This window comes from Macaca nemestrina, chromosome 1 (genome assembly GCF_043159975.1).
Source record: "Macaca nemestrina isolate mMacNem1 chromosome 1, mMacNem.hap1, whole genome shotgun sequence".
NCBI lineage: Eukaryota > Metazoa > Chordata > Mammalia > Primates > Cercopithecidae > Macaca > Macaca nemestrina.
The window spans coordinates 67,528,054-67,551,058 of NC_092125.1; the positions used below are offsets into that span (position 1 = coordinate 67,528,054).

The window sequence follows — 23,005 nt, forward strand, 5'->3', positions numbered from 1 at the left end:
TCTGCCAGGTTTTGGTATCAGGATGATGCTGGCCTCATAAAATGAGTTAGGGAGGATTCCCTCTTTACCATGGAATACTATGCAGCCATAAAAAAAAGGATGAGTTCATGTCCTTTGCAGGGATGTGGATGAAGCTGGAAGCCATCATTCTCAGCAAATTAACACAAGAACAGAAAACCAAATACCACATGTTATCACTCATAAGTGGTTGTTGAACAACGAGAACACACAGACACAGGGAGGGGCATATTACACACCCAGTCCTATTGGGGTGTGGGGGGCTAGGGGAGGGATAGATTAGGAGAAATACCTAATGTAGATGACAGGTTAATGCGTGTAGGAAACCACCATGGCATTTGCATACCTATGTAACAAACCTGCACGTCCTAGAACATAAGTATTTTTTAAAAAAGAAGATGTCTCACCAGGCTAAAATCAAGGTGTCAGCAGGGCTTTGTTGCATTCTGGAGGCTCTAGGGGAGAATTTGCTTCCTAGCTGTTTTTAGCTGCTGAAAGCTCCCTGCATACCTAGGCTGGTGGCCTCTCCCTCCATCTTCAAAATTAGCAGGGTAACATCTAGCAGTGTAAATCTCTATGACTCTGACCCTCCTAACTCCTTCTTATAAGGACCCCTGTCCTTATAAGTGGTCCTTATAACCACTTATAAGCCCACCCAGATGAACCACGATCATCTCTCCATCTCAGGCTCTTTAACTTAACCACATTTTCAAAGCTCCTTTTGCCATGTCACCTCACATATTCACAGGTTTTAGGAATTCAGGTGAGGACATTTTGGAGAAGGGGCCATTATTCTGCCTATTACGTGTGTCATTTGTTTTTTAAAACAAATAATCCATGTTCACTATAGAAAAATTAGAAGACATAGAAAAGGTAAAAATTACAGACTACAGAAAATAGCCACCTTCAAAATAGCTCCAGTTTGTTCTTTAAAAAAGGAAACCCGACTAAATATTCTCTAATGCACTTTTCTCACTTTATAATATAATATGATCATCCTTCCACATCAATAGATATAACCCTATGTATCTGCATTTTAATGACTGTACAGTGTTCTACTATAATACTGTACTAAAATTTTTGAACACGCAGGTTTACAGTTTCCTGTACACTCAAATAATGCTGTTATCAACAACCCTGCTCATGCATATTTGTACAGTTGTCTGATATTTTCTGAAAGTGAGCTTCCAGAAACGTACTTGCTGTGCCAGTAGCTGTGGCTCCTTTTAAGGCTTTCAATATCAATGGCCAAAGTTCCCTACGGAAAACTTGAGCCAATTCACACGCTCTTCTTCAGAGCTGGGAACTACTACCCCAGGAGCTCAGAACCCTGGACAGAATCAAACATTCAGTCCTTTACCAAATTGATAGATAATTGAAATTCCATCTTTATTTTAATTTGTATTTCTTTGATAGACAGTAAGGTTGGACATTTTTCATATATTTATTTTCTACTTATAGTTCTTTTGTTACTTACCACTTTATGTCCTCTCTATATTAAAGTGCTTATATTTTTCTTCATTTTTAATAAATCTGTATGTTAACCCTCTGTCATACTTTCTGCAAACAATTTTCTCACTTCGGCATTTTAAAATTTTTATTGAGTTTGTGTTGCACAGGGTTTCTATTTTTCTTGTAGTTAAGTCTGCCAATCTTTTTATTTAAAGTGTCTGCCTTGAGTTTCATGCTTAGTATCATGGCATCATGGTATCATGAGCCTCACTCACTCTAATATTATAGAAATAATGTCTGCTGGGGTTAATCATCCATCTTGATTGTTTTGCCCAAAATATATGTTGGTCCATTTGCTACAAGGATTCTGTTAAAGCAGCCACTTGAAACATGAAGTTGCAACTCCCTGCGAGGTTGACAACAGGTTCTAAATAACAAGCATATCGTGTGGCTATGTGCAAAGCCTTGGCAGCGGTGTCTTTAATTGGGGTTATGAGCGAGGTCCTAATTTAAGGTGCTTTTTAAACAGAGTAAGGAACCTTCAGAGAGAAAGGACCTACCACCTTTTTCTATGCAGTTGTGATAAATATGACACAGCTTGTGCTTTTCATGGTGGAACAGTTTCTTTTAATTTTCCGTGTCATTTATTTCCCCAGCTCTTTGGATCACTGAGGTGTGGGCAGAGATTCTATGAGATGAGGTCCAGGCCCACGGAGTTCTTGGCTCTGGCTGTGCAGCTCTAGGCTAAGGCCAATAGGAAAACAGGAGAGTCAAGGGTTTAGGAAAGTGGAACTTAAAGAAGTAACTGCAAATGACCTGTGGACTACTGCCCACTGCTCAGGGGGAGACATTTCTTTGTTCTTGTCTCACCTGGAGGGGTAGCTGTGGACTCACTCAGCATGTGTTTTCTTCCGAGTCTAGGCTGGTGAAGGAAAGCCAGACTGGCATGGAGGGGACTCTGCTTACCAAACAGGTTTCGCTGCACTGCAAAAACCTAGATTTAGAAATGACAGTACTTCTATTTTCCTGAAAGTCTGAGTCCCAGAACTTTCCACTGAATAGAAGAATTGCATACAGAATTAACTTCCTCCCTGCCTAGGTCTGCAAATGTGGGAGTAAAGAATCCACTGGGGACAAAGCCCCATTACCAAGGACATCCCTAATTACGTAGAAAAGTGGACCTCCTTTTTAGTTCATTTTCCCAACAGGTGGTTATTGAAGGCCTGCTTCCACATCTTTGTTTATGCCGTTCCCTCTGCCCAGCATGCCTTCCTATGCACCCACTCCATAAGATTATAATTTTCAAGCTCCAACTCAAAATCTGCCTCTAACTTAAAGCCTTACTCAACATTTCTCCAACCTTTCCATCTCTTCTCCATCATCCTCCTCTCAAGCCCACTTATACCAGTATTGTTTAGTGGCTTTGGAACCAAATGAACTTGGGTTTAAACTGATTATTCCACCTAATCCTTGGTACAACTAGAATTTGGGGGATATTGACTTAACAGCTTTGAGCTTCAGCTTCTACATCTAGAAGGTGAAAAGACACTACCTTACAGAATGATGTTGCTTTGTGGATTAATTAAGATAATGCATGAGATGAGGAAGAGAAGATCTCTGGCTTCCATGTGCTTATATTAACTGGTTAAAACCATAGCACAAGACAATATCACTATCAGAAAAGGGACACAAAATGCTTCAGGAAAAAGAGGTCTTATAAACCTGGAGTGATCAGGAAAAGTTAATGGAAGCAGGAGCGTTAAGCCTCTTAAGGGGTAGAGTCTACCAGGTAAAGCTTGTGGGAAGGACAGGGTTGATTGAGGGAACTCTGTAAGCCAAACATAAAGAAGGAAAAATCAGACTGTGTCCAGAGAAAAGGAAATAGGTTTCAATACAACTGTTAACAAAATAGAATTGTTTTTAAATTTTAAAGCTTCAGAAACTGAAGATCTCTAAGCATAAACTGATATCATTAGAATTATTTTGACAAAGATCAACTTAGTGATTGGATAAAGTTTAGAGGGTATTCACTAACCAGGTAAGAAGGAAATGCAATCATCCATGTTGAAAAACAAAACAACAAAAAAACAGACTTAATTCTGGAGCCAATAAAATTACAACAAATTATCCAAATTACAACTTGACTGGATGTGAGGAAATGGATGGAGATGTTAAAGAGAACTTGGAGTATGTGGTATGGTGGGGGCGTTGAAGAAAACATGAACCCTTAGAGAACCACTGTTTGACATGCTGGGATGGAGATCCCAGGAGAAGAAACAATCCAGTGGGAATTAGAAGCAGTAGAGGTTAGGAAAATGGTTTGCTCACAAGATAAAACTTTGGAGTTTATTCACATAAAATTAGTCAATGTGAATTATGTGGATGGATGAGATGTCCAAAATATAAAAGAAGACCAATGACAGAATCTTAAGTAATTTCTACAGTTTAGGGAGCAAGAAAAGGAAGTAAGACCAGGATAACACAATATCACATCCATAAATGCTTGTGATATTTTTCCTTCATCTGCTATTTTTCCTTCATTCTATGAGGTTCACTTCATTTATTCACATTACCATTATTCTTCCAGGTATAACACAATACTAACATGAAGTAATTATTAATAGTTTGAATTCATTGAGCATGTATGGGTGCCAGGTACCACCAAAAGTATTTTATGTATATTACCTCTTTCCCATAACCACACGATGCCAGTGCATTAATTATACCCATTCCATAGATAAGAATTCAGATTCAGGGAGGTTTAATGATGAGCCAAGGTTTAACAGGTAATAAACCAATCCAGGTTGTGTGACTCCAAAAATCAAATTCTAACTTCCTTGTCACACTGCCTTTAATGGGTCCCCGGTATCTTTGGGACAAGATGCAAAATCTTTGTATTTATTTATTTATTTATTTATTTATTTATTTATTTATCTTGAGACAGAGTCTGGCTCTGTTGCCGAGGCTGGAGTACAGTGATGTGAACTCAGCTCATTGCAACCTCCCCCTCCTGGGTTCAAGCGATTCTCCTGCCTCAGCCTCCCAAGAAGCTGGGATTATAGGTGCCCAACACCATGCCTGGCTAATTTTGTGTGTGTGTGTGTGTGTATTTTTAGTAAAAACAGCGTTTCACCGTGTTGGTCAGGCTGCTCTTGAACTCCTCAGGTGATCCACCCACCTCACCCTCCCAAAGTGTTGGGATTACAGGCATGAGCCACTGTGCCTGGCCAAAATCTCTGTTTTTTAAAGCCCTATGTGAGACCCCAGAAATATCCTATGTGAGAACCCTGCTATGTACGACAGTGGTGAGTAGCAAATCTGGCCTCTGCTTTAACAGCACTTGTGCCTTTGGGCTAAGTGCTCAGCCTCCTGGGTTTCCGTTACCTCTTGTTGAGAACAGAGACAACACTTACCTTATAGGATCAGTATAAACGTTAAATGAGGAAGGCATGAGTAAAGTGCCTAGGAGCTTTTACTATTACTATTATTGCTGTTATTGATAGGCACTCTCCCACCTCCCTTGACAGCTCCCTCCTCACCATGGACCTAGTCTAAATTTCTCTCTGTGAATCTGAGTTCTCAGGTAGCATTCATCGGTGGTGTTTTTTAATTGAATGGACTGCCTATCACCAGGGAAGCAGCATTTTACAGTGGGGCTTAATAGTCATAGAATGTCAAAGGGCTTTGGATACTTGGGGAGAAACAACTTGACCCACTCAAATTCGGTTAGATAAGCCATGCAGCTGATGAATGAGACTGGCCCAAGCCCTCACTCCTCTCCTCTTTCTGATCTGCCTGCCTAACAATGTCAATACCCTGACTTCTGTTCCCTATGGGGGTGAGCAAGAAGCAGCAGGGGTACACCTCAGCTCCAAGAGAATATGCCATCTGAGCAGACACTGTCCCCACACCGGCCAGCTCCTCCCCTTCCCCACTCCAAGGTGATGAATCGGGTTTGTTGACATTCGCGGCCTAGTCTCACGGACAAAGCTGAATTCCCTGAAGCGTGCTGTCTCCCAAGACCTTTCCCTTGAATGCTGCAGCATCTGCTCCTGACAAACCTCACTCCCATGTTCCACTTCCAAAAGGGGAAAGCATATGGGCTGCTATTTTTTGCCAAAAACTGATCAGAGAACAGAACTCAGTTCCCATAAAAATTGCACAGTACCTACTTCTCTTTCCTTGCTGACAATAAAAATGAAACTTGAGTTCAGGGAGCTATCTTTCAGGAAGGAAATATTTTTCATTCAGATCCAACTCCTAACTCTGTCATTTCTCACCTGATTGCCAAGGGAAAAGACTGTAAATAACTGAAATTATAATTTTGTTAATAATTATATTTTATACACAATAATTTCTAGATATTTCCACTGAAATCCATTGATAATTTTAGAAACTTCCTTACAGAGGTGGAAAGGAATCCACAGTATTTTTTTTCTATTTTAATTACTCACTGAATACAATCTGAAAGTGTTTAATTATTAGATTTATGTCTCAAGATAAGTTCAATGGTAATTACAGGATGTCTTTTACTATTCTAATTCCAAATAATTAAATCTCAAACACATTAGATCATTATGATTATAATTAGAATAAAGGTGTCTTACATTTGAAACCAAAGTTTGGCTTTTTGTTTAACCTTTTTTGTACCTCATCAAAGGGTAATGCCTCGGAAAGAAATCTGTTTCAATCTCTCTAATGCTGCTTTAAAAGAAAATTTAAAAAATTGTCTGCAGTAAGCCTTTTCCGTTGCAATATTGGCAGGGAGAAGTGAGCGCTGAGCCCTCGGGTTGCTTGATGTTCCAAGGCATGCTGACTTTCTGCTGCGATTTGTCATCCTCGGACACAGAGAGAACTCAGAAACCAGGAGAAAGGTGAAAAAGATGCAGCGGGAATATCAAGGCAATTAAGGGAGAGGATCCATAAAATAATCCATCACCTCCTCCCACCCCAATTTGTCAATCAATTTCGGGGTAACTTTTTCTGAGCTCCTCTACATTAAAGATAAATGGATGAAGATGGTCTGGGATTGGTTAGAGACCTTAGAGGAAGCCACAGAGATACTAGAAAATCTAAAGCAAAAATTCACAAAATAAAACCTCTCACTAAAGCTCCAAAGGTCTTTAATGCTTGGGGCCAATAACTAATTGAAAGAACACATGCTCATATTTTTGGTTGTATTGATAAGTCTGTTGAAACCCTTGCTAGGATGGCTCAAATAGTGTATGAAGTTAGCTTATCATCCTTCAGATGTCTTTGCACCAGGCTTTGGGATTTGGGAAGGGGTAAGGGTGATGCTTTGTGGTTTCAAGGAGGAGTTTCAGGATGAGAGTTCAGGAAGGAGAGGAGACACACATTTTTTTTAAAGAATAAATAAACCCGTATGTCTTCCCCTGCCTGGTAGAGAGGAGGAGAGCATTTGAAGGATAGGGAGGTGAGAGCCTGGGAGGAGGGAAGCAAAAAAGCTATAACGAGGAGGCCAGAGCGCAATCCTAATACTTAGAAAAATGTCACATTAAAACCTCAGCTGCCGGTGGCTGGAGGGAAAGGAGTTCCAGACAATAGCTGAGGGGACAAGTTGAATCTTGTGTTCATTCCTGCGGTTAAAACAAGTCTGTACGACCACAAGGAAAATTCCGTTCTCCTCAGACCTTAACTCCCTGCTTACCTGAGCTGCAGAGACATTTTATTGAAAGGCCCGTTAGAGTGAGGACTGGCAACTCACAAAGGCCTGGTGGCCCTCCTTCCTTAACCTTTCTTCTGTGCCCGCACCTTCACATCTTAAGAATTACCTCCTTTCCTTTGAGGGGCCTGATAACCACTTTGACTATAGCGTAAAGAATAAAGCAGGGTTCAGGAAAAGAACAAGCCCCCTCGACACCTTCCCCACTCTCCAACCACAAACTGCACTCATTTTCCAAACCCTAAGACCTGTAGATAGATGGTAAATAAAACTATTCACTAATTCAATAAATCTTTATTGAAGCCTTATAATGCTTCAAGCTCCATACTAGGCATTTACAGAAGACAACCAAAATCAAGCTCTTATGAGGAATGTCCAAGTCAGGAGACCCAAGATATATGAGATTCCATATGCTGCTGATTGTATGACAGACACAGTAAGTGTTGTACATTGTGACCATTGAACTCGGTTGTTTCCTTTCCTTTTCGGGGGTTTTCATGAGTCTAGCTGACAAGTGGGCTGTCTGCTCGAGTCAGTCCAGCCAAGCATTGCTCTTCCTCATCCAAAAATCCCAACATCTGCTCCTTTCTTTCCTCCCATACAAGCCTTAAGTCTCCTTGCTCTGGTAACTCTCCTGTTGGAAGAAGGAGATTATCAATAATTGTCCTGGGTCCAGGGGAAGATGGAAAACAAGTTTCCTGTCTTAACTCGTTTGATTCCTGATTCAGAAAGTTCTGATGAACACACCTAGGAGAGGGAGAATCTACTCATGAAGGAATGGATGATGGTAAGATCAAGCATGTCCCCACAGTGAGAAAAAAATAACATCAAGAGTATAATGCTGTAGGCCAGGCACAGTGGCTCACACCTGTAATCCCAGCACTTTGGGAGGCCGAGGCAGACCATGAGGTCTGGAGATGGAGACCATCCTGGCCAACATGTTGAAACCCCATCTCTAGTAAAAATACAAAATTTGGCCAAGCAGGATGGCACATGCCTGTAATCCCAGCTACTCAGAAGGCTGAGGCAGGAGAATCACTTGAACCAGGGAGTCAGAAGTTGCAGTGAGACAAGATCACACTACTGCACTCCAGCCTGGTGACAGAGCGAAACTCCATCTCACAGAAAAAAAAAAAAAAAAAGAAGTATAATACTATAGAAAGGAGGTAAGTTTGAAAGACTGTGGCACTTAATGGAGATTACAACGTATTTACAGTTGAACTGGGAAAGATCTGTGACTTGACATGTCCTCCGTGTTCATCTACAAAAGCTTTCCATACACCCTGACATGTGTTTCATAATACAGAAAGAGAGCTATAGGAACAGATCAATGCCCTCAGGGAGCTTACAGCAGTGATGTGTTGGTAAATTTTAACAACCAATTTTTCAAGGGAAAAAAGTTCTGCTTTCTAGCTTTGGCCAGTTTCCATGGTGTAAATATTCCCACAATGGTTGATTTTTAGATACCAAGAAGATATCACTGAGAGAGGAGATGGGAAGACATGTGTATAGTCAGCTCTTGCTAGGTGGTAAGAGCTGGCTCCTGAACAACAGTGGCTTAAATTCTAGTATACTGATACAGATAAAGACAGGATACAAAGGCAGCACCTCCTGATAAATTGACTGATTGACATGGATGAAAAATCTGTAACCAAGGCTCATGGAGGAACATATTTTAATGGTAACAGAGCAAATGATGCTAGGTGAACAGTGTCTGACTGTATTGCCCCTTCTGGTTCCTCAGAAGCACAGAGAACCATGGGAAAACCTACAAAAACTTAGGAGAGAATCTGAATCAATCCTGCACCCTGCCTCTTAGAGAAAGGGAAACTGAGGCATGCAAATGTGAAGTACTTTAGATTATCTTTGCTTCACACATACCATTGTCATGGATAGTTTTGGTTTCCCTGTCATTGGGCTGGGGTATTGAGCAGAAATGTTGCCAATTAACTGCATGATTAAAAAAGGAAATCAGTCAGAATTCACTGGGGCTCTCCAAGCACCTGTAGAGGACAAGTGACTGTCTGTACAGCTGGTGGAGAGTGGGTGAAGGTACCACCAGCATGAAGGCACAGACTCTGTCTGAATTTATTATTCAGTAACTTGCCCCAGACATAAGCCTTCCTGTAGAATAGAAACAAACTGAAAAATCTGCCAGGCTCTGGCTGGCTTAGCCTTTGAATCATTGGTGAGAAATAAGCTCTGTCTAGGAAGGGAAAAAAAAATACATTCCCTTGGGAAGAACCCCAGCCGTAATTTTCTGGGCGGGAGAACTACTGCTGCATCTCTTGGGCAAATGTAATGGGATAGCAAAGTCTTCGGTGCTGAGGAAGCTCCAGCTCCTTTCTGCCTGTAATTCATGATCTCTGAGACAATTATGAGCAATGAAAAGGCATAAGTCAAAGGAACATCGAGCATAGCTAGATTTAGGAAAATAACACATTACATTTAAATATCCATATATATTTAATCTGTGTTTAATAATGCAAGGAATGCATTAGTCAAGGCTTAGGCAGATTACACATTTACGTTAGTTACAGAACGGCCTGGCCCTCTGATGTTCCCCAGCCTCGGCGCCACAGGAATGAAAACTTCTGGAGGAATGGAGCGTGTCATTGCAAACCCGGGGCACTGCAGAAATGCAAATGGAGAAATTGCAGAGGTCATCACAAAGTCAGGCTTGCTGCAGAAGATAGCACTGTGGGTGAACAGGAGATACTCAGAGCTCCAGCCTCTGGACTGACTTACTCCATTTGCTACCCTCTTGCAAGGCACTGCTGGGGGTAGGAAGTAATGTCATGGAGAAACAGAGGGACCAGAATTTCTATTCCAGCTGTTGTTTTATCTCAGATTTTCTCTCCTGTGCTTGGTCTTTAAGCCTAAATCACCAGATGGAGAATGGCTGCCCAGGCCCCTAGGGAACATCAGGACATGTCTCCAGGGGCAATGCCTAGGCTCCAAAGCTCTTGCTACCATCTGGAGGGATGAAGCAGGTGAGTGTAGTCAGGGATGAAGGAGGAATGGCAAGCATGCCCAGCCTTTAGTGTAGTCATGCTCCTCCAAAAGCTGGAAAGGGAACCAGTGGGGACACGATGCAGTATCTGCCAAATACTGTCTAGGACCTGGAGAGAGGGAGTAAGAGGCTGTACTGCCCAAAAAGCATAAGAAATCCTCCTGTTTGATTTGGCCATCACTCAATACAACAATCATAGATCCCCAAGCACTTTGCCCTTGTCATGACTGTCTTACTCCACTTGGGCAACTCATTCCCCAGACTCTAGAGTCCTGCTCTATGCTCTAAGTTACTCCCAACCTAAAGCAGTTTTAGGAACAAAGTTACAGCAAGCAAATATCTCAGAGGCCATCTAACTCAATCTTCTGATTTTACAGATAAGAAGATTGAGGCTCAGGGAAGCAAAGCAGCCCCTCCAAGTTTCCCCAATGAGTAAGTGGATAACCAGGATGAGGCCCAAGTCTCATTCCAGGGATCTGGCCATATAGAACACTACTCTTCCTATTAAGCACTGTATCACTTTGGTGGTCTGTAGTAAAAGGAAGGCAAGTATGCATTAAATGCCAGACACTCTGCTGAGAGCTTGAATATATATTATCTGTAAAAGATATAAAAATATATAAAATATATCTTTAAAATATATAAAAATAATAACCTACTCAGTAAAAGCTTATAGTCAAAAAGGAAGCTTAGCTCTAATTCTGGCTCTCCCACTTTTCAACTGTATGGGTTGGTCACTGCACTTTTTCAGGTGTCCCTCTGACCTGACATCTGTAGAGCCTCCCTACTTCATCCACTGAGTCACTGAATAGGTACTAGTCTAGTCCGAAGCACAAGTGAAGGGATAAGGCAAAGGAAATCTAGATGGGGCAGCAAATGAACGTGCCCCTCACTGATGCCTGGGAGAAACAGAACTGTGATGAAATTGCAGATGTGGCCCAGTCCATACTTTTTAGTAAGTCACGAAGCACGTCTATTTTCCCATCTGTACTCTAGAACTACTCATCCTAACTCCATCCCTATAACAGTCATTCCTTGAGTCAAAACAAGCCAAGCTGTCCCAAGAAAAGGACAGCAAGGAGTATCTCCCTAGTTTGTTTCAGGCTTCCTTTCAACAACTGATTCCCTCAAGATTCAAACTATTAAATATCTGAAGTCTAATCTCACACAAGGCTCCTGCCTGGGAGGGAAAGTCAAATTACCTCTTGGTGTCTCTTTAGGTTAAGCACAACTTTGAGGAGCAGACTCGTCCTAGCAGTTGGAACTTGGAAAAAAACATGAGCTGTGACTCACCAGTCCTTTTGAGCCAAGTATTTTGAATTTGCTCAGGGCAGGAAAATGGCCAGGAGGGTGGGATGGGAAGGGGAGGGGAGGACTCATATGGCTAAGAACTGTCTGACTCTGTTCCAAAAAGGCAAGTACAGGGGAGACTCTCAGAGCGTATGCTCCTGTTCCTGTTGTTTCACTGCCAGGAGTCTCCTAAATCACTGTGAAATGGCTGCTTTCTGCCTACCTCGATCATGTATTATGGAGCATTAATAAATAATGGAAGGTTGTAGGACCAAAAGGCGGGAAAACCCAAAGGGAAGGTGATGGAGAGGCATAATTTAACAAGTAAATGAAAGAAGCTATTAAATCATAGTTAAATTATGCTGGCACTGGCAAAAAAAAAAAAAAAAAAAAGAGAGAGAGAGAGAGAGAAAGGATTTCCCACTGCAAAATGCTTTCAATAAAATATTGAAAGTTCTCTCCTGACTGACCAAGACATCTTCCAATTATAAGGATAAGGATTCTGTGACCTGTGGCTCCCATTAGATAGTGAACTTGGGTAGGGTCTCTGAAGACAGAGAGTTTCAAGGTTCTTCTCAGTACACAGCTTTCCTAGGATGGGTCACATTAACTATTAAATGCCCCATCTGTGATGTAGCAGTTGCTAGGAACCTCCGGAGCCAGTTCACGAATTCTATGCCTATTTCTCCATTGAGTCCCTGGTGCACAATTAGGGGGTCCCACCTAAGGGAAGGAGAAATTGAGGTTTCCAAAGTTGTGGCTTAAAAATAACCCTTTGACTGTATGTACAAGCTTATGCTTTCTCAAGTACCATCACATCTATTAACAATTTTGCATTTGCTACCACCTGTCAGGTAGCAGGGGAACTCTTTCAGCAGGGAAGTCATATCTTGTTCACCTTTGTGTGCCCCAAACCTAAAAAAATGCACCTTTAATAAATATTGAATTGGATGGATAGATGGATGAATGGATGGGGGTGGGGGCAGGGTGAATGAATGAATACTCACAGCTGAGATGCTCAGAGAGGTTAAGTGACTTGCCTGGGACTGAACTACATAGTGTCAGTGTAGTAGCCAGTAGCCAGGCTTTCAGAATCTCAACCCTGTGCTCTTTCAACACACCATGATGTCTCTCTTCAAGATCACATAGTAAACTGGATCAAAGCCAGTATATGGGATCCCTGTAATTCCACACAAGCGAAAAGCAGGCACATTTTTCTCTGCTGGGATTGTAATTTTGACTGTGGCACAGACTGACGTTCAGCATTTGAAGGACCTTTAGGGTCTCTGCATCTGAAGAAAGTTTTTGGAATTCCCTGGCAGAAGATCCACACAAAAGCCAGGACGCTTTGCAATGAGGCTGTTTTGGTTTTTTTGTTTTTTTGTTGTTTTTTTTTCTAGGGATGTTTGCTTTGGTCTTGGCAAAAAAACTTGCTGCCATTCAATTTCTCAGACATGCTGGGGCCTCAAGCGCCAGTGGGAGAAGCATATGTACCAACATGCCAGAGGAATACAGTCACAGCAGAGTAGAGTTGTTTGGACAGGCAGGCTTAGTGGTCTGACAAGGTGTGCAAGACACCCATCCTACTCTGCAGTTTAAGAAGGAGCTACTTAGCAAACGTATTGGAAGGCTAGGGAATAATTGTATCCAGATACCTGAAGAGACAGAATCAATAAGTTGTATGTGTATATACGTTTATATATACACTTGTGTGTGTGTGTATATGTGTATGTGTATGTATGTATATACAGAGAGAGAGAGAAAAATATATATATTTATTTTAAGGAATTAGTTCATGTAATTAGGAGGTTGGCAAATCCCAAATCTGCAAGGTAGAAGAGCAGGTACAGAGATTGGTTGGGACATCTTTCAAGACAGTGAAAGGGCCTCAAAACCTCTCTCCAGGAAGTAGCGACTCAGCCAAACTATACTTGCTTAGAAGAATCGTCAAACCAGGAAAGAAGACAAGAAGTTCACTTTAGAGGGTGGCTCTCACTAGCAGGAAATATGATATAGCAGGAAGGGGCCATACACTTGGCTTTGGAATCAGAGAGAACCAGGCCCCACCACTTAAACTTTCTACTTATGTAATGTGAAGCAAGTAACTTAACCTCTTTGAGCCTCGCTTTTTTCCTCTTTTAAATGGGAATAGTCAATTAGTATTCGATTCAGCTATGAGTAATAAAAACTCTAAAACCCCGAGTGACTTAAAATGTTAAAGAGGATAAAAATAATCTGGATGCAAGGGGTTCTGGACGAGTATGGGGACTGAACAAATCTTCGAGGATCCAGGCTCCTTTTATCTGGCTATTCTATCTTTCTCCAATGTGTGCTCAAGATGGCAGCAAGCTCCAGACGCTTTGTCCAAACTCCCACCAGCAGGAAGGCAAAGCATGCATCACCCTCCTCTAAGAACACTTCTCAGAAGTTCTACTTAACTCTTCCTTTTATGTTCTACTGGCCAGAATTTAGTCACATGGCCATACCTCTATGCAAGGGAGTAGGGGGCTGGGAGATTTAGCTTATATTCCCAATGGCCGTGGGCCCAGCTAAGACTCAGAGGTTCCATGGTTCCATTTCTTCTTAAAATGTATGAGTATTGGGGGATAATTAGTCTGTCCTGTCTAATCTACAAGATAAAATGAGATAATGAGTGTAAATCATCTGTTTCAGGGTCTAGCATGTAGGTAGTGCTCAGTCAACAGTAATGACTGTTATAGTTAAGGTTGATGTATCTCCCCACACCCAAGAATACATTTCTATGAGAAGTCTTGGCAATACCCAACACTTGACTTCATCCTAGGGACACAGTGTAATACCATCAGATTTATCACTGTGATTGAAGTGAAGATCTCAATAAAGTCAAATAGTGAACTTGGAGAGTGCTCAAAGGAGATAAATGAAGATGTGCAAAGCCTTGCTAAACAGGACCCATGGGAGAGAGATTTGAAGAAGCCATCAGGGTTTTGACTAGAAGGCAGGGATCCTGAAAGCTGTGAAAGTCTGATCTATCAGAGGTGGCTGCCAAGCTCTGCTTTCCTCTATGGATGGCAAAATAAAAAGATGTGAAACAAGGTGAGAGGTAGATGATACTGGGGTCCTCGTGTATTTAGGTTTTTAGGCAGGAAATGGAGGAAGTGGAAGGGATACTGTCAATTTAAGGTAGAGCTGTTTTAATGGTTTAGTGAATATCTAATAAGCATTTTCTGAATCAAATAAGAAATTGTAATCTTTCTGGAGTAACAGAATATAGACATGAAGATTGTATTAGTCAATTAGTCACGGTTCTCCAGAGAGACAGAATCAATAGGTTGTATGTGTATATATGTTTATATATACACTTATATGTGTGTGTATGTGTATATGTGTGTGTGTGTATGTATGTATACACAGACACACAGAGAGAAAAAATATTTATTTCAAGGAATTGCTTCACATAATTAGGAGGTTGGCAAATCCCAAATCTGCAAGGTAGAAGAGCAGGCTGGAGATTCAGGGGACAGTTCATGTTGCAGTTTGAGCAGAAGGCAGCCTGCCACTGCCTACAGAGTTCTCTCTTCCTTGGAGGAAGTTTGTCTTTTTCTGAAGGTTTTCAGCTGATTGAATGAGGCCCACCCACATTACAGGGGGCAATCTGCTTTACTCAAAGTCTACTGATTTTAGTGTTAATCTCATCTTAAAAAAAAATCTTCACAGCAATGTGCAGACATGTTTGACCAAATATCTGGGTCCCATGGCCTAGCCAAGTTGACACATGAGATCAACTATCACAAAGATCTTCAGAGCCTTATTCAGAAATAGAATCATACCCACTTGGGGACCTTCTGTTACTATCAGATTTTCTTTGCTCAAAAAAGCTTTTAGTGGTCAAAACAAACAGATTACTAAAAGAAATACTTTGACATGTAAAAGGGCATCAACAAAGATGTCAGGCTCCAGGTATAGGTAATGAATTTTCCTTTCAGAGTTAAAATAAAAATAATAAAAACCAAAGCAAGGGGAGATGGAGCAGGGCATTCAGACTGGACAGCAAACTGAAATGTTAGAAAATGATTAAAGCCACAGGAGGTGGCTGATTGAGAGCCCTAACATATGAAAAGTCTGTTATTGACTAAAGCAGTAGATGGAAATTTCAGAGAAATTAATTGAGTTTTTGCCCTTATTGCTCCCAACAGAAGCAGGGTAGCAGAGGACGGGGTAGAATGAGTAAGTGGCCATGCTGAATATGTAAGTGTATATGTGTTTATATTTCAGACATATTTAAATGGAAGAGAGAGGAATGGGAGAGGAAAGCAAAAATATAAATATTTTAAAAAGCTTTATTTTCCTGAAGCAAAGAATGACACATGAAGCCGAGGGAATCTCAATGTTCACCTTGCATTTCCATGACTAGCAAGAGAGGGGAACCCCTACAGGTGATTTGAGGGGTGCTGTGAAGGTGTCTATCGTCTCTCCTCCTCCTGTCATATGTCTTGGAAAACCCAGCACGAGTCACTCCTTTGGGTTGTAGCACTGGATGGGCTGGTACATGGAATAGAATCAGCCCTTGGGATTTAGGAGCCACAAGCCATCAGGCTCAGGAAGGAAGAAGGACAACGTCAGTGCATATCCAAGTCTGAGCAGCGTCCAGAAGGACTCCTCTCAAGCCCAGCCATGATTGTGCCTTGCTCAGTTCAGAAGACCCAGAGGATCCCCCATGCAAATGAATTCAGTGACAGCATCTTTACCCACACAACTTGGCCGGAACTTCCCTCTTGGCCTTCCCTGCTGCTGCCCCTGCCCACATCCAGCACTCCAGCTCACCTTTCTGGTTCCAGCTCCCTGAACCTTTTCAAGGCTTGCCTGTCTCTGTGCTTTCCTTTATGCTGGGTCCTCAGTCTGAAATAATCCTCCCCACCCCTTAGCCTATCCACAGAGTTTTCCAAACCCGGTCATATGCCACCTTCACCATGAAGTCCTTTCCTTTTTGTTTTAGTAGTAAGAAGAATGAATTTTGTTGTTTAAAAAATGCAGTCAAACTTGGAAAGTATAAAGTAAAAAGTTTCTCTATGCCGTACTTCCCGCTATGACTATTGTGACTATTGAAAACAACAAACTGGTACCAAGGTACCAAGCTATAATAGCTGTGATCTTGTTATCAGTTTGGTGGGTATCTAAAGCCTTCTGATACCCGCTTCTAGATCACTGAATAAGATTTCTCCAACCTCTGAACTTCCCTGGCATTTGGTACCCTGTTGTGATGGTTTACCTTGTTCTGCCTTGTGTTATAGTTATAGCTATACTTACCTTAATTGATCCCCACACTTCAGTCTTTGCTGACTAAATTGATTTGAGGGTCTACATTTCCCTGTCACAGAGCTTAGGACAATTGGCTCCACGTTTGGTTTAGTCCATCAAACCTTTATGAACACGTGTTCTGGGACCTATTGACCTGGGGCCAAGGATACAGAAACAAATAAAACACAGTCCAGCCTTAGAGGAACCTAAAGTTTAGGTGACCTTTCTTTCCCACCAAAAAACAAAAAGGCAAACAAAAAGTTTGCAGAATTGTTAGACAGTAACAACACGGAAGCAGCAGATCCTGAATCTGTGCAGGTAGCACTCATTTGAACTAATAATTGCTTTAGAAATATTTGGCTGGGCACGGTGGCTTGTGCCTGTAATCCCAGCACTTTGGGAGGGTGAAGCGGGTGGATTACTTGAGGTCAGGGATTTGAGACCAGCCTGGCAACATGATGAAACCCCATCTTTTCTAAAAATACAAAATTTAGCCAGGCATGGTGGCATGTGCTACATGGTGGCAGCTACTCAGGAGGCTGAGGTAGGAGAATCACTTGAACCTGGGAGGCAGAGGTTGCAGTGAGCCGAGATCATGCCACTGAACTCCAGCCTGGGCAACAGAGAGAGACTCCATCTCAAAAAAACAAAAAATGAAAACACAAAAAGACAAAAAAATATATTTAAGAGCACTTACAAAGCAACTATAAACTATGAGCAAATGATACTGAGCTCATAGTGGGGAGCAAGGAATGAGAAGAATCGTTGGTTGAGAGGGGGTTAAGTTCGAAGACTTTTGCAAAGCTTCCAGAGGAGTGTGACTGAGTCTGGTAGTTGAGCACCTGGGACATTATTTATGATGCATTGAAGGATGTCAACAGCATTCTTCCGGAGAATTTTGCCTGCAAGGGAAGTCATTAAAAGAGGAGGCACTGCCACACCGGAATGGGTAAAGCCTTCCAGCTTCTACTTTAATCCTTCTGACCCGGGAGATGAATTTATTTTTCTGTTGACCTTTTCTGTGCTTCAGTCATCGATTATTATTTATATTTTCAACCAGCGTGCCATATAGTGAAGAGGTGTTGATGTCAGACTGACCAGGATTCAAATGTTGGCTTTGACACATACCCACTGAGGGCCGGGGCAACTGGGAGCCCAAATTTTCTCATCCAAAAAATGGGAATAACAGCATCTAACTCACAGGACTATTGTGAAGATGAAAATTAATTGCGTTTGGGAAGGTGACACGAAACAAACATTCAATGCACGGGAGCTATTGTTCTTGTTAGGCCCATTGCCTCTAACTAGAGGCAATCATTTTAAAGAGAAGGAGAACCCATGTCGTTCTTCTGTGTGCTCCCAGAGCTCAGAAGAGTTTCTGCACACCAAAAGCATTCTTTAACTGACACTGAATTTCCTGCTCTCCTTAAAGAATGCTGCTCCCAAAGGAAATGCAAATACACAAGCTCCTATACCAGCTCACCGAGGACGGATGGAGTCAACAAGTGAAAGGGATGGATGAAAAGTATCCCATAAAGGATGCAATGTGGATTAAGGGCCAGGCAAGGGATGAAAAGAGAGTACCAGCAAGTGCAGGAGTGTAGATGACCAAAGGATATTTTCCACTGGACTGGGCTTGAAATTCATTTTCCAAAACTCAGCTTCTTTTGTTTACTCAAGACAGGGTTAGGTAGAAAGAGACAGTTTATATTTTGTCCCATGGAAAGAAGGTATTTATGTGAAATATGACAGCTCAGTGTGCAAGAATGTAAACCACACAGCTTGTGAGATAATGTGGCTATGAGGCAATGATCTGCAGTCTGGAAGAAAATTGATCTTAAATCTTTGCATTGATCCAAATATTTGAAAGTAGTAGGAAGGAATATGCTTGCTAAAGAGGGGATAAATATGGATGGCTTGTTCCAGTTTCTTTAGACCTTACAAAAGAAATTTTACACCAAACCTCACTCAGTATACTTAGTTTACATAAGATCAAACTTAAGGGAGATGAGATCAATATTGAAGCTCTGTCTGAGATTCCATCTCTTTAATACCTTTCTCATTTCCTTTAGTAGTAGAAAGAGAGCTAATCTCTGTCTTTCAAATAGTTGTTTTGCATTTTTTGATCATGGGGAATTAAATTGAATTAGATGGGTCTGGAGTGGTTATTAGAACCATTACATTTGTCATAATAGATACATATAGAGAAAACATTTACATAAGAAAATCAAAGCTGGTCTCATTTTTTATCCAGTGCTCTGACCTCTTTGGAGTTCTGACAAGCAGGATTTATCTGAATATTTCTTAAGATGGTATGTATAACAGTAAAATTCACCCCCTAACATACCTACCTAAACCAGCATTTCCTTCTGAAAAAAGAAAAAAATAAAAAGAAAGAAAAGCTGTGTAAAAAAGGAGATATTTTCATATACTTATAGACATATTTTCCATTTGAATCCTTATTTGAATTTTACTCTCATTTAGAATATAATTCTGAAATCTCTATCATTAATGCCAAGCCTGGCAATATTCCATTAAAAAAACACCAATAAAATACAAAAGCTAGATGTGAAGAGGATTATGATGTCATATTAAAAGAAGGGAAGGGAGAATTAAAATAAAAGATCTATCTGAAATGATCAGAAATGAAATTCTCTTTGGGATAAAATGGTCTCTTCCAGAAATGCAGTCATTTAAAATAAGATTATAGTGATTTTTTTTTTTTTTTTTTTTTTTTTTGAGACAGAGTCTTGCTCTGTCGCCCAGGCTGGGGTGCAGTGGCCGGATCTCAGCTCACTGCAAGCTCCGCCTCCCGGGTTTAGACCATTCTCCTGCCTCAGCCTCCCGAGTGGCTGGGACTACAGGCGCCCGCCACCTCGCCCAGCTAGTTTTTTGTATTTTTTAGTAGAGACGGGGTTTCACCGTGTTAGCCAGGATGGTCTCGATCTCCTGACCTCGTGATCCGCCCGTCTCGGCCTCCCAAAGTGCTGGGATTACAGGCTTGAGCCACCGCGCCCGGCCGATTATAGTGATATTTTATAAGAACTAAAGCAGAATACAAACTATCCTTCCCTGAATGAACTCACAGTTACATACAATGAACAGTAAATACAAATAAGGCATTCTTAGGCTTCTCCATTTTGCTTGTCAATTTCTCAACACAAGCTCCTGCATTAATAAAATCAGGGGTCTGGGTAAATGATGCAAACTTTAGGGCCCTATCACATCAAAATCAGATTGTCCTGGGTATGGGGTGGGAAGATTCTGCATTTTAAAAAGGACCCCAGGTAATTCTAAAATCCGCTGGTGTTTGAGCCTCCAGTTTAGAGCATCTCTGGGAAGCACAGGGGGACCAGCACAGAATTCAAAGCATACTTCATATCCACCAGCTCTATCTAATAGTCCAGAGTTTGAGCCCTGTCTGTCTGTTATTACTAGAGTGACCTTAAAGAAGTTACTTCATCTCTCTAAGCCTCAGTTTTTTTTATTTGTAAAATGGGATAATTTGCTTCACAGGTTGGCTTGAGTATTAAGGAAGTGATGGTCCTCTATTAAAGCCCTATAAGAGGCTGGGTACCATGGCTTATGGCTGTCATTCCAGCACTTTGGGAGGCCGAGACAGGAGAATTGCTTAAGGTCAGGAGTTCGAGATCAGCCTGGGCAGCAGAGAGAGACCCTTCTCTATACAAAATAATAATAATAATAATAGTTGGGTTTGGTGGCACACGCCTACAGTCCTAGCTACTCAGGAGGTTGAGGTGGGGTTATCACTGAACCTAGGAGTTTGAGACTACAGTGAGCTATGATCACGCTACTGTACTCCAGAATGAGACCCTGTCTCAAAAAAATAAATAAATAAATAATAACAAAAACAAAAACAAAAAAATAAAACACCTTACCTGATACAACTTATTTCTTATTACCATTATTGCTACTATTTGGCCACAAGTGTGATAACAAAAGAGAACTTTGTTTACCTGGCAACACTGCCACTGTCAAGAGAAGGAATATAGAGATGACAAATTAAGTAGACCAGAACATAACTAGGCAGTGAAATTCCGTGTGATCGTCAAATACATATTGAGAGTAAATATGAACAATTGGTTGGCACGGAGCTAAGATGATAAAAAAATATTGATGGGAATGACAAGGTAGAATTCAGTTGGGACAAAGCCTTCCTGATATGCAAATGATCAGATCAGGATGGTTGTTGGGAAGTGTGTGGTTTTGTTTCTCGGAGACATCTGGATGATAAAGACTGGCGAGACCTCTGACAGTCTTTGTAGAAGCCCCAGGGACAAAAATGAGAGAGGAAAAAGGAAGTTTCCAAATACTTGTGTCTGCAACAAAGAAGCATGGCTGGATGGAGGAAAGAAAAGTTGAAATGGCATTTAGAAATTAGAGCAAAGGGCTAGTCCCCGCGGTGCAAGTTTGTAATCCCAGCACTTTAGGAGGCCCAGGTGGGAGAATCACTTGAGGCCAGGAGTTCAACACCAGCCTAACCAACAGAGTGAGAGCCAGTCTCTACAAAAAATTTTAAAACTAGCTGGACATGGTGTCATGTGCCTATAATCCCAGCTACCTGGGAGGATGGGGAGGGAGGATCACCTGAGCCCAGGAGTTCGAGATGACAGTGAGCTATGATAGCACTGCTGCACTCCAGCTTCAGTGACAGAGTGAGACCCTGCCTTCAAAAAGGAAAAAATAATAGAAAAGAAATTGCAGCAGAGGAACAATAAGGAATCCTGAGACTAAAGTTGATTTCCAACTCTGAAACAATGATCAGAACTCCAAAATTGATACAATTTTAAAATATTTCCCTGACCAGTTGTGGTGGTTCATGCCTGTCATCTCAGCAGTTTGGAAGTCTGAGGCAGGCAGATCACTTGAGGCCAGGAGTTCGAGACCAGCCTGGCCAATGTGGTGAAACTCCATCTCCACTAAAAATACAAAAATTAGCCGAGCGTAGTGGTGCATGCCTATAATCTCAGCTACTCAGGGGGCTGAGGTGGGAGAATCTCTTGAACCTGGGAGGCAGAGGTTGCAAGTGAGCTGAGATCATGCCACTGTACTCCAGCCTGGGCTACAGAGTGAGACTCCATCTCAAATATATATATATATATATATTTCCCTGATCAGAAATGATGCAAGTTTGGTGACTGAAAGCCACAGCCCTGCCCTCCTTGTAGATTCCTTGTATGTGTAGTTGGGGATGCAGAGGGGAGGAGGGTGCTATGCTTCTTCTGGAATAAAATCTGGAAACTCCAGGGACACCAGGGACAAAAGTAGCTGCATTTCAAAGGGCGCTGGCTTCCTTTGTGTCATGCACTTGGGGGTTAGATTTAAACCTCTGAGGATCTCTCCTCTTGGAGTCTGTATAAATTGATGTTCTTCCCGGAAGCTCTACGCTATGCACGGCTTTCACTCATTCTGTTCCCTTAGCAGGAATGTTCATTCTCTGCCTCTGACCTGTGAAGTCCCAATCATCCCCAAGGACCAATTCCAAATGTCAATTCATTCACCACCATCACCCTTGTCATTGCGTCCACTCTCCTCTCTCTCTGACTTGTGTTAATGGTAGGTATCTGCATATGAATCTAGGCTGGGGGGATGTCTTTGAGGTCAAGGACTATTTCTGATTCACTGTGTGTCTCTCTAGATCCCTCTTCCACCTAGCAAAGATGCTCAAAATACATATACAAATGATAGCCCTTTGTCCTATACCTTTTCTGAGCTTTGGAATGTCTCTCTGTACTGATAGAACCTCATGCAACAGACCCAACAGAGGAGGAAATGGCTGTGAGACTATCTGCCCATTATGCAGGATTCAAAGAAAGCTGTTTTCATGCCAGGAAGCCAGGGGATCATAGTAAAGGGCTGTCTTTAACCACAGACTTTTGTTAGGAGGGATCTTCCACTATTGAAGGTTGAGACCCTGGGACCCCTGTCTGATCTATCTCTGCCATCAGACCTGCCACTTCTCACATAGTTGCATATGGACAAGATGCCTCATTTTGGTGTGCACTGGGAGATCTGGCCTATCCATGAAACTCTCTTCATTGGTTGCCTGTTGAAAGGGCTCCCGACTGACTAAAGTCATAGCACAGACCAAATTGAGGAGGTTAAAAGAGATCAAGTGTCTGAACATGGCTCCTTTGGACTCTAGGAAGAGTTGATCAAGTGTCACTCCAGTGCATATGCTGTTTTTATGCACAGTATGGCTTTGAATGTCCTAGTGAGTGAGTCCATGTTAACAGTGTGTTCTCAAGCAG

General features: G+C 41.7%; 2 long non-coding RNA genes across 2 annotated transcripts in view; both read left to right on the forward strand.

Annotated features, from left to right (window-relative positions):
* The window catches only part of LOC105484896 (uncharacterized), a 53,686-nt gene extending 47,148 nt beyond the window's left edge, over positions 1–6,538 (forward strand). The window contains exon 5 of the long non-coding RNA XR_011608713.1: positions 6,235–6,538. This is a non-coding gene — a long non-coding RNA (uncharacterized lncRNA). The remainder of the gene's footprint in view (positions 1–6,234) is intronic.
* A 7,833-nt stretch (positions 6,539–14,371) lies between these two features.
* LOC112427196 (uncharacterized) lies at positions 14,372–22,441 on the forward strand. Its single transcript, XR_003018671.2, has 3 exons — positions 14,372–14,531; positions 15,711–15,871; positions 22,179–22,441. It is a non-coding gene; the product is annotated as an uncharacterized lncRNA (long non-coding RNA).
* The last annotated feature ends 564 nt before the right edge of the window (positions 22,442–23,005 follow it).